The sequence below is a fragment of the Triticum urartu genome, chromosome 3A (assembly GCF_056163025.1).
Source record: "Triticum urartu cultivar PI428250 chromosome 3A, HENAU_Tu73, whole genome shotgun sequence".
Classification (NCBI taxonomy): Eukaryota; Viridiplantae; Streptophyta; class Magnoliopsida; order Poales; family Poaceae; genus Triticum; species Triticum urartu.
The window spans coordinates 357,952,900-357,965,594 of record NC_141875.1 but is presented as its reverse complement, the minus strand read 5'-3'; the positions used below and the strand labels follow the sequence as shown (position 1 = coordinate 357,965,594).

The 12,695-nt window shown below is 43.9% G+C and overlaps 1 pseudogene; it reads left to right on the top strand.

Moving 5' to 3' along the window:
- The first annotated feature begins 10,270 nt into the window (after positions 1-10,270).
- On the top strand, positions 10,271-12,121 carry LOC147979697 (uncharacterized; annotated as a pseudogene).
- Positions 12,122-12,695: the final 574 nt, after the last annotated feature.

The window sequence follows — 12,695 nt, the reverse complement described above, 5'->3', positions numbered from 1 at the left end:
CATGCACATGTGCCCCACGTATGCATCACTGACTCGCACACGCCCTTGTAACCACGAGGGTAGGCTATGATACCAGTTGTAATGCCCTAACAAAACCTACCAGTTCCTGGCCATTGCGCCCAAGATCTAAACTGGCCCACAGACCAACACTAGTCTTTCCTGAGCACTTTGTCCTCACTCGTGCACACCTGCGATCAACTTCCCAGTCACCCATCCTCAAATTGCCCCAAGATAAGCACGCTTAAATTTGAGGTTCCTTTTGGATGGGCTCCTAGCAATGAAGGTGCACCTAGTTGGTGTGACTATTCTATCGTTCCCATTAAGCCGGGATGTCAGAAGGTGGCATCATTGTCATGACCAGTAACAATGACAACATCAGCATGCCTGGAAATAGGAGATCCAGCCGCCAATTCGCAAGGAGCTTGCACCGGAGATGGAGGGGTGTGTTTGAATTGTCTTCGCGACAAGCATTTCAAGGATTTCATGAATGCCACCGTGTGTATACGTTGTGCATTGTGGACCCTTGTGGTACTTCTTGCTCCAATATTTTTTATTTATTCCATAAAAAATCTCCATAAAGTTTCATCCAACTCTGAGAACTTATGTTTCTGCACAAAAATAACACCAAGGTAGTTCTGCTGAAAACAACATCAGTCTGGGTTAGTTTCATGCATATTATGCAAATTAGAGGCGAAAACAAGAGGAAAAGTGTTTAGAAAACTAGATACGATGGAGACGTATTAGGGGTCGGTGTTAGCCCTTGGGGAGTCATTGGCAAGAGTTCGGGCATCAGTCGACATGTGATCCAGTGGAGCTTAGGAGCGCAACTTCTTCAGGGGCTCATGGACAAAGGGGGCAGACTGTCGCCGAGCCTGGACTTATGCCACTTCCGGACGGACTTCGGGAGATCCATGTAGAAGAATTTGGTGGATGGGCAGAGCTGCATGCTGGCTCCGCCAAGTTCGTAGACAGCATCACCGTTCATATGAACTCGAGCCCGGAAGAAATAGAAGAACATCTCGAAGTGAGGATCTATTCTAAGGAAGCATTCACAGAAGTTGATGAAGTTGAGTATGTGGAGGGCCCCATTGGATGGGATATGATGTAGCTAGCAACCGTAAAAATGAAATAGCCCACACACAAAGTTGTGTAGCGTGAAGCCAAAGCCCCCTCTCTAAGTATTCCTGGTGAAGCATATGCTCACCACCATGAGGGGCCATCAAGACCTTGTCTTCCTGGGTTTGGCATGCCGGATCCATCGCCATCGACTTCTCCTCTATGACCTGATCAGGCTCGCTGGCGGAGACCATTGATGAGAACCACTTACTCATGGTCTCATTGGCCACCCTCGGCTCCTTTTTTCCATTGGCAATGGAAACCATTTTCCGTTTCTTCTCCCGTGCGGTAGTGGGATGGTCGCGGCCCGCAACATAACTCAACTTCCTTATTGGCCCTAGTATTGGCCATGTCGACAGGAGCACATGAGGCCAATGACTGTGAACATGAGCAGCAAGGAGCTAAGAAATGGCAGAGCATGTAGAAGAGCAAGATGCGTAGAGGAAGAAATGGGGAAACAGATAAAGGAGGATGCCCCTTGTTCTCCCCTTTTTATAACCACCGTAAAACTGAAAGAAGAAGTCCTCATGATGCAACACATGCCCCAGGTCTCCCACGGCTTCCCACTTTGCGAGGCATGCGCACACGTATCGAGTCATTATCATCATGACAGAGTGCAGATGGCGGACACCCTCAAAGGGTTCCCAAAACCTGATTTAAATGAGCAAGGCAATCTTGTGATGTTTCAATCTCTAGAAGGCCCAATAACAAGTCTCGACCCACATGGGTTTGACCTCCTGAGCCCTCGTAGGGTCAGGCCAGAATAAATTCTTCAAAAAACTTAACTCCCCAAGGTAACTCTTGAAGGACAAGCGTTGTGAACATGTGCCCGTTAGAGATCTTGAAGTATTAGCTACTTGGACCTCTGACACGCTCGGGGCTACTGACGATGTACTACACTGGGGGTGTCTCACTCATGGAGAGCCTGAAAGTAGGTGCCCTAGCCCAAGTGGGCTGCCACATGCCCAACAACAAGAAGGAGCCTAGAGGGGGCAGATAAGCATCAAAAATTGTCTTGCCCCCCAAGTCTATGTTGGCAGCGGCCTAGATTGCATCTCCCTCTTTGTAGGATCGAAAGTATATCTAGAGGGGGGTGATTAGACTACTTGACCAAATAAAAGTCTTTTATTTACCCAATTTTAGTTGTGGGCAGATTTTAGCAATTATGACAATTCAAGCAATCAACCTACACATGCAATTCTAAGAGTATAGCAGCGGAAAGTAAAGCATGGCATATGAAGGTAAAGGGAAGGGTTTGGAGAAGGCAAACACAATGGAGACACGGAGATTTTTGGCGTGGTTCCGATAGGTGGCGCTATCGTACGTCCACGTTGATGGATACTTCAACCCATGAAGCATAATGGTTGTGCGAGTCCACGGAGGGCTACACCCACGAAGGGTCCATAGAGAAGCAACCTTGTCTATCCCACCATGGCCATCACCCGCGAAAGACTTGCCTCACTCGGTTATATCTTCACAAAGTAGGCGATCTCCTTGCCCTTACAAACTTCTTGGTTCAACTCGACAACATGACAGAGGCTTCCAAGCGACACCTAACCAATCTAGGAGACACCACTCTCCAAAAGGTAATAGACGGCGTGTTGATGATGAACTCCTTGCTCTTGTGCTTCAAATGATAGTCTCCCCAACACTCAACTATCTCTCACAGATTTGCCTATGGTGGTAGAAGGATTTGAGTGGAAAGCAACTTGGGGAAGGCTAGAAATCAAGGTTTAGATGGTAGGAATGGAAACTCTTGATCTCAACACATTAGTAGGTGGTTCTATCTTAGAAAATGAAACATAGAAGTGTAGGCATATTCTGATGGTTCTCCTCAATGAGGAAGAAGGGGTGGAGGGGTATATATAGCCTCCACACAAAATCCAACCGTTACACACTTTTGACCCATCTCAGTGGCACCGATCAGAAAACTCGATGGCACCGATCTGTACAAAAATATGAATGTTAGGGATCTTGGTGGGCCGACGGGAACAACTCGGAGGGACCGATGTGTGATACGTCTGTAACGTATCTATAATTTATGAAGTATTCATGCCAATATATTATCATTCTTGGATGTTTTACAATCATTTTATAGCAAGTTTATATCATTTTTGGGACTAGCCTATTGACCCAGTGCCCAGTGCCAGTTGTTGTTTTTTGCTTATTTTTTACATCGCAGAAAATCAATATCAAACGGAGTCCAAACACCGCGAAACTTTAAGAAGATTTTTTGGACCAGAAGGAACCCAATGGGCCAGAGCTACACCTGGGGGGTGCCCCGAGGGGGGCACAACCCACGAGGGCGCGCCAGGGCCCCCTGGCGCGCCCAGGTGGGCCGTGCCCACCTCGGTGGCCTCTGGCACCCCCTCTTTGCACTATAAATTACCAAATATTATGAAACCCTTCGGGGTTAACCTAGATCAGAAGTTCTGCCACCGCAGGGCTCCGTAGCAACCGAAAACCAATCTAGACCCGTTCCAACACCCTGCCAGTGGGGGAAATCATCTCTGGCGGCCATCTTCATCAAACCGGCAGCCACCACGATGAGGAGGGAGTAGTCCACCCTCGGGGCTGAGGGTTTGTACCAGTAGCTATGTGTTTTATATCTCTCTCTCTCTTGTGATCTATATCATGGACTTTGTTAATATAGTCGGATCGTATGATGTTTCTCCCCTCTATACTCTTGTTGTGATGAATTGAGCCTTTACCCTTTGAAATTTTGTCTTGTCGGAATGAATATTCAGAGATGAGAACACATGATATATGTCTTCCGGTATGAATACTTGAGGTGACAATTGGGGTATCTTATTGTTTCACTTGATATATGTTATGGCATTCAACTTGCAGGATTCCCGCGGTGATATTGGGGTAATCTCTGCATAGGGGTTGATGCACGTTTTTATTATCCTTTCTCCGATAGAAACTTTGGGGTCTCCTTGTAGTTCTTTGTGTATATTGAGTATTATGAATATGAATTTGCTTTGGTGTTATTCTACTACGAAATCTAGGATAGATCGAACGGAAAAATAGCTTTGCATTATTTTAGTACGAACTATTGAATAGATCGAACGGAAAGAATAGCTTTGAGGAGGTTTCATACCCTATAAACAATTCCTATCTTTTGTTCTCCGCTAATAGGAACTCGGGAGTGATTCTTTATTGCACTTTGAAGGTTAATCATATGATCCAACTATGTTAGCATTGTTGAGAGGTTGCACTAGCAAAAGTACGAACCCTAGGCCTTGTTTTTAAGCATTGCAATACCGTTTTTGTGCCCGTTAACTATTTGCTACCTTGCTGTTTTTATTTATTCAGATTATAAAAATATATTTCTACCATCCATATTACACTTTTATCACCATCTCTTCGCCGAACTAGTGCACCTATACAATTTGTCATTGTATTGGGTGTGTTGGGGACACAAGAGATTTCTTGTATTTGGTTGCAGGGTCGTCTGAGAGAGACCATCTTCATCCTACACCTCTCACGGATTGATAAACCTCAGGTCATCCATTTGAGGGAAAATTGCTACTGTCCTACAAAACTCTACGCTTGGAGGCCCAACACGTGTCTACAACATTTTTCTGGCGCCGTTGTCGGGGAGGTGAGTGCTTGAAGGTATATCTTTGGATCTTGCAATCAGATCTTTTAGTTTCTTGTTTATCACTAGTTTGGTCTATAAAAGAAAACTGCATAAAAATGGAATTGAGATTGCATCATATTATTGATCATCTTTATAATATCTTTCTTGAAAATGATGGTTCGGAAAATTGTGCTCAATTGATAGAAGAAGAATTCAATAGAATGTTTGGTATAAATGATGAGCATGATTGCAATGTTGTTAGTATGAATTCTTTGAATATCTATGTTGCTAATTATATGCAAAGCCATAAGCTTGGGGATGCTATGTTTCATGAAGATGATATTTTTAGTCCCCCAAGATTTGATGTGCAAATTTGTTATAATGATTGCATGCATCCTATTTATGATGATTATAATGAAAGTGGGTTTGGAGAGGTCATGACTTTATTTAGTGATGAATCCACTATTTTGGAAGGGGTTGCAATTGACTATGACAACAAATTTTCTATTTATGATGATTATGGTGATGACATGTATGCTATAAAGAATAATGATAATCATGAAACTTGTCATCATGATTTTAATTTTCAATCACATGATAGTTATTTTGTTGAGTTTTCTCCCACTACTATTGATGATAATAAATTTGCTTATGTGGAGAGTTATAAAATTTCCATGCTTGTAGATCATGAAAATAATGCTTTATGTGATAGTTATATTGTTGAATTCATTCATGATGCTACTAAAAATTATTATGAGAGAGGAACATATGCTTGTAGGTATTGCAATAATATCAAGTTTCCTCTCTGTGTGTTGAAAGTTTTGAAGTTATGCTTGTTTTGCCTTCCTATGCTAGTTGATTATTGTTCCTATAAGTTGTTTTCTCACAAAATCCCTATGCATAGGAAGTGGATTAGACTTAAATGTGCCAGTCATATGCTTCATGATGCTCTCTTTGTGTTTCAATTCTTATCTTTTATGCGAGCATCATTCAAATCATCATGCCTAGCTAAAAGGCATTAAAGAAGAGCTTGTTGGGGACAACCCAACAATTTTACCTACTGTTTTTGTGTGTTCACATGATTAGGCTACTGTAGTAATCACGTTTTATTGCTTCTGTTTAAATAGTGCCAAGTAAGACCTTTAGGATGGCTTACGGTGATAGTTGATTTGATCTTGCTGAAAAAACAGAAACTTTTACACTAAGGAAAACAATTCTCATTTTTAACAGGAGCATGATAAAATGTTGATTATTTTTGCAGAAGATTAATAGAAAAAAATTTCAGGTTGTCCTAATTTTCAGAATTTCTGGAGTAGCAGAAGTATGGTTTGAGTACAGATTACTACAGACTGTTTTGTTTTTGACAGATTCTGTTTTCAATGCATAGTTTGCTTGTTTTCTAGTTTCTATGGCTTATATTGCTTAATATAAATAATATAAATTATATGCTACAGTAGGCATTATGTGGAAACAATTATGAATCTTGTCTTTGGCAGTACCAAAAGTGGAATGGTTTACTCTTTATCATACTAATCTATCTCGCAAAGTTCCGTTAAGTTTTGTGTGATTGAAGTTTTCAAGTTTTGGGTGAGATGTCGATATGAGGAGAATAAGGAGTGACAAGATCCTAAGCTTGGGGATTCTCAAGGCACCCCAAGGTAATATTCAAGGAAGATCCAAGCAACTAAGCTTGGGGATGCCCTGGAAGGCATCCCCTCTTTCGTCTCCAACATTATCGGTAACCTCACTTGGGGATATGTTTTCATTCGTCACATGATATGTGTTTTACTTGGAGCGTCAATTTATTTTGTTAGGATTTGCTTTCTGTTATTTAGAATAATGTTTTGCATATTTTATTTCAATAAAAGTGGCAATGAAGTCTTTGCCATGCTTATTTTGCAAGTATAACTGTTGTTGTTTGAAAACAGAAAGATTACCGCTGTTGCAAAACTTCCCAAGAAAAGTCAGAATGTGATACAATGTTGAAATTTTTTTAAAGTGATCTATGATAGATTTTCTACAGTGTGGTAAATTTTCATAATGTTTGGAGATGAATAAGTATCGATACTCTTGCATTCTTTACAGACTGTACTGTTTTGGCACATTGCTGTTATGTTTGCATTGTTTGCATATGTTTGCTTGTTTAATGATTCTATTTGCGGATAGGAGTATTAAATATGCAGAGGCATTTAGTATGCAATGTTGAATAATAATTTTAGTGATTTTCTACAGTAGATAATGATAAGGTTTTTGCATTGGTTTATACTAACTTATCTCACGAGTTCTTGTTGACTTTTATGTGGATGAAGCTTTTGAGATTTAGGAAAACCGTGATATGAGAGGAATTAAGGAGACACGAAAGCTCAAGCTTGGGGATGCCCAAGGCATCCCAAGATAATATTTCAAGAAGTCTCAAGCATCTAAGGTTGGGGATGCCCCGGTAGGCATCCCACCTTTCTTCTTCAACAATTATTGGTTAGTATCGGTTGAGCCTAAGTTTTTGCTTCTTCACATGATGTGTGCTATTCTTAGAATGTCATTTTATTTTCATTTTGCTTGTTGTTTTAATAACATACTTAGATATGAAAGTTTTTAAATAAAATAGATGATGCGGAGCATCCTATGATCATCCCCATGGACCTACCATCGTCTCATGAAGTGCCAAGAGGACCTATGACACGAGACAGAGCTATTGCTCTCGAGACGGAGGTGACTTCTTTCCTTAGTGATATCACATATGATCCTCTTGAGACATGGCTACTACCTAAGTCCGGAATGTTGTGCACGATCAGGTACCAAGAGGATCCTCCCAAAGATGCACGTGAAGATGAACAAGTCCCCGAGTCCACGGATGAAGAGATTCAATGGAAGGAGCCAAGAACAGCCCCCAGGACCCGGACATCCGGCCAGGACCCCGGACATCCGGCCCCTGGAGGTGTCACCTGCAGCAACGGACCAGCGGCCAAGTCTACAGGGCCCGGACATCCAGCGACCCGCCCAGACATCCGGCCCCGACCCGGAAATCCGGACACCCCCGATCCAGAAAGCAACAAGACCGACCCCGCCAGCCCGGACATCTGCCCCCTCCAGCCTGGACATCTGGCCCTGCGCGAACACCTGGACATCCGGCCCGTTGCCTGGACATCCGGCCCTCCCTACATGCAGTGCTTCTGGGCCGAGGCCCATGTACCCCTTCGCCCGTTAGACTATATATACTTCCCCTCCACCTACGTTTTAGGGTTAGCAAAGGATTGGCTCATTTTGTGTGAGATCTTTGCTCATCCACTTGGTTACCTTCTCCTCGGAGATTGCGCCTCCTCAGAGTAGATTCCCCAAGCGGATTCAAGACCCCCTCGCGGGAAGAACTCAAGACCTCCTCACGGAGAAGATCGTGCTACTTGTGTCGTCCTTAGTTGACCGTGGATCATGTATCTCTTATGTGTTTGAGGATCTAGCATATGTGTGATCATTCTTGTTGGTTTTAGTGTTTCTCTCGTGTTTTCCCTCATGTTTCCCCTCGCGTTCTTCGTGTTCTTCGCGGGATCCGCTCCTTTTGTGAAAGATCGTCCATCTAGGGTTCCACCCTACATCATCTTGGTATCTAGAGCCATGTTGATCATGATTTCGGAGCCTCCCCGTTGTGTTTTCTAGCCTTGTTTTGTTAATTTTGTCCCTAATTCCAAAATTCCCCACAAAAATAGCCCCCCAGATTTTTTTGTGATTTGTTGGTGTGATGAAGTTTTGTTGGATTCGATCCGCGGATTTCATGTGTTGCAGGTAGATCTAGCTTTCCCCCACCTTTTCCCCAATTTCCATCCACAATGTTCCCACGAATTTTTGCCACGAATTTGACCTTTCCACGTGGAGTTCGTCCACGGATCTAGAGCCTGAACATCTGGCCCGAACCCCAGACATCCGGCCACCCCGGACATACGGCCATCAAGCCCGGACATCCGGCCCCTGGCAGCATCACTTCCATCCACCGCACCGTTTTCCGTCCAAATTTCGACAAATTTTGTTCCGGTGCCCACATACACTTCCGCATACCACCACCACTTCCGCATGTCACCACCATCGCTTACCCCTACTAACTCCAACAATTTTGTCACGTTTTCTTTTGAGAATTTGAGTTGCAGTTCCGTGTCCTATTCCGTGTCCTATTGTGTTTCGGATATTTAGGTATGGTTCAACATCAACATCACCGCTGCTCATCTTCACCACGGATTCGTCATCGACAACGACCACTCCACCATTTTGACACCATACCATAAGCAAGCATCGGTAACCTCATCTTGGTATCGTCATACATCATTCTTGCCATTACATTGATAGCCATCATAGCCCAATTTTGCGTATCTTACCCATCGAGACTAGCCATTGTGTATTGCCAGCAACGTGACTTGTGCACATTAGTGACCATACTTCCCATAGCATACATACATATCATTGGTGCATATCTTGGTATCATCTCTTGTGTCACAAAGTTGTCATCGCATACACAATTTCTATCTTGGTTCGTGAAACATTGCATGAGAAAAGAGCTCAAACAACAAAGAGCCAAACAAGCTTTTAAGCAAAAGGGAAAGATAAGCAAAGAGCTTTTAAGCAAGAACCATGTCATCATACAACATTATGATTGTCATACTAGATCATCTTGGATCATATCATTGGAATACCATACATAGAGCATACTTGGGATAGAAGTCCTTGCATTTTTGCTTAGTAGGTTGTGCACAACTCTTTGTATCCGCCTATTGTGCAATCGTGCTAGCATCTCTCTAGTGATGTGCAACAAGAGCATTTTCGTGGATTCCACATTTTGGCTCATCCTTGGTTGCACGACCCCACTTATTTCTTTGCATGTGTGTTTCTCTGTACCATATTTTACTATAAGCCTACTTGTTGCATTGCAAACTTGCGAATCTTTTCCAACATTATTGAAGCTCACTAACAATTGCATCAAATTTTGTGCCACCATCCTAACCGAGCTCCACCATAAGCTCTTACTTGTGTAGGTGTGAGAAACCGACATGAATTGGTACCAATTATGCTATTTCCTTGTCCCACATTGGAGTGGTCATTGGTCCATGTTCAACTTCGGTCAAGGTACATTTGGTATTGTTCTTCTCCTTCTACCACTCACAAAATTGTTTGGAATGATGGATAGGCCAAGTACTTCTACCAACCCACTCTTCATCGATCAAGACGACGACATGAACTCCTACGTCACAAAGAGCCACCTCTTTGGTGCACAACATGCTTTGCATCAAGAGCAACAAGCAATGAGCGAACGCATCGACAACCTCGCCATCGACTTGTGACTCTCCGATCAATGTACAAGAGACTACTTCGACCACAAGCTCGACAACCACAAGAAAGAGAATGACGTAAGAATGGATGAGATTCATGCTCTGTTGGTCAACCTCTCTTCTTCCACTTCATCCTCATCGGGACGGAGCCGCTCAAGTCGACACTCCGACTACACCATATCCGGCTCAAGTACACTGACATCGAACACTCTTCGTCGTGCTGCGCGCCAAGATAGGCAAGCAAACCGCCATCCTCTACATGACAACAACTCTCAAGAGCAAGCTCATGTGCAAGAACATCGACATCTTCAAAACCAAGCTACTCTCGAGCAAGCACAAGAACGGCAACGACAACGCCAAAGGGAAGAGGAAGAGCGAGCGTGTCTACATCAAGATGCACAAGATGCCAAGGCACAACGTCAAGAACAACAGATGCGAGAAGCTAGAGCACTTGAGGTGCAACGTGCACTCTACGACACGAATCAGGCCGTTGCCCAACAGAACCAGCATAGGTGCGAACAAGAAGAAGCACTTCGCGAAGAAGTTCAAGAATGGATTTACCAATCACGGGTGCATCGTCAAGTTCCTCAAGCTCGTCCACAACCTCGCCAAGAACCTCAAGTTCAACAAGAGCAAGAAGACAATGGAAATCCTCCAAGACAAGAACAAGTTGTGAGAGACGATCCTCCTCGACAATGACGTCATCATCCCCGACCCCAACACAATGAAGAGCAACGCTACGGCAAGCTAAACTTTAATGGAAGCAATGATCCCGAAGAGTACCTTTCATGGGCATTGAAGGTCGACAAAATCTTCCGCTTGCACAACTATGAAGAAGAGAAGAAGATCGCGATGGCATCCCTTGAGTTCCAAGACTATGTCCTCATTTGGTGGGAACAAATCATTGAGCGTCGAGAGGCAAGAGGTGAACCACCCATCACTACTTGGGCGCAAATGAAGGATGTCATGAGAGCACGCTTCGTGCCTACCTACTACAATCGCGACCTCTTCAAGAAACTCCAACTACTCAAGCAAGGAACCAAGAGCGTTGAAGAATACTACAAGGAAATGGAGATTGCAATGATATGAGCCAATGTCATGGAAGATAATGAGAAAACTATGGCACGTTTCTTGAATGGACCCAATCATCCCATCAAGAAGATCGCCGACTTCCAACCATACTCGAACCTCATCGAGCTAGTGCATCAAGCTACCAAGGCGGAACGTCAAGTGCAAGATGACTTCAAGTATGCCAAGTTCTCATCCAAGTCCTATGGTTTCTCCAACACCCAAGCTTCAACGACTCCAACACCTTCTACATCAACCAAGCCTTCTACAAGTAAAAACGACAAGTCAAGTTATAAGAAAACTTCGACAACTCCAAGTCATCATCCTACTAGAAGCAACTTCAAGCCGAGAGCTTCACCATCATCTACCCCAACCGATGAGACCATCAAGATAAGTTCCTTCAAATGCTTCACATGCGGAGGCCGAAGCCACAATTCCTTTGAGTGTACCAACAAACGGACCATGATCCTCAACGACGATGGTACATATGACTCCATGAGCGAAGGAGAAATGGAAGCCCTTAAGCAAGTGGCAATGCACCGACAAGTGAACAACAATGAAGAAGAACAAGTCTTTTGTGATGAAGATTCAAGCCCCGCTCTAGTTGTCTCCAAGGTCGTGACTCTTCAACATCAACAATAAGAAGATCAAAGATTCCATATCTTTCATACCAAGGTCGGCATCAATGGAAGGTCTGTCAAGGTCATCATCGATGGAGGGAGTTTCCATAACTTAGCAAGTGAAGAACTTTGCTCCAAGCTCCAATTACCCAAGACGAAGCACCCACATCCCTACAAAGTTCAATGGCTAAGCGACTCCGGCACTATTCAAGTCGAGCATAGAGTACAAGTCTCCTTCAAAATCGGAGCCTACGAAGACACTTTGGAGTGTGATGTCGTTCCAATGACTGTTTGCCACCTTCTTCTTGGCCGACCATGGCAATTTGATAGAGGTGTCATCCACAACGGCCGAACGAACCACTACATCTTCAAGATGAAAGGAAAGGAGTACGTACTTTGCCCTATGTCTCCAAGCCAAGTGATCGCCGACAAGCAAGCCACCCATCATGGAGAGAATAGTGAGAGAGCGATCCACTAAAAAGAGAGTGAGCTCCACAAGCCCAAATCGAGTGCCTCCACGATGAGCGAGAGAAGAACTTAGTTCTATTTACCACCAAAAGTGAGATAAGAGAAGGAACCCATCAAGTGTCCTACACTATGTCCTTTTGTGCAAGGACGAGGCACCAAAAGCTAACACCTCTCACACTCTACCTTTAGTGTTGTATTCTATTTTGCAGGAATTCCAAGATGTTTTCCACGACGAGCTACCTCCGGGTCTACCTCTACTACGAGGCATTGAGCACCGAATCGACCTCATCCCCGGACCTCCTCTTCCTAACAAGGCCCCCTACCGCGTCAACCCCGAAGAAACCAAAGATATACAAAGGCAAGTAAACATCTCATAGACCATGGACACGTGCGCGAAAGTTTCAGTCCTTGTGTCGTACCGGTCATTCTTGTGCCAAAAAGAGACGGTAGCTTTCCCATGTGTTCCGATTGTAGACCCATCAATACTATCACCGTTCGATATAGGTACCCCATTCCATGCCTTGATGA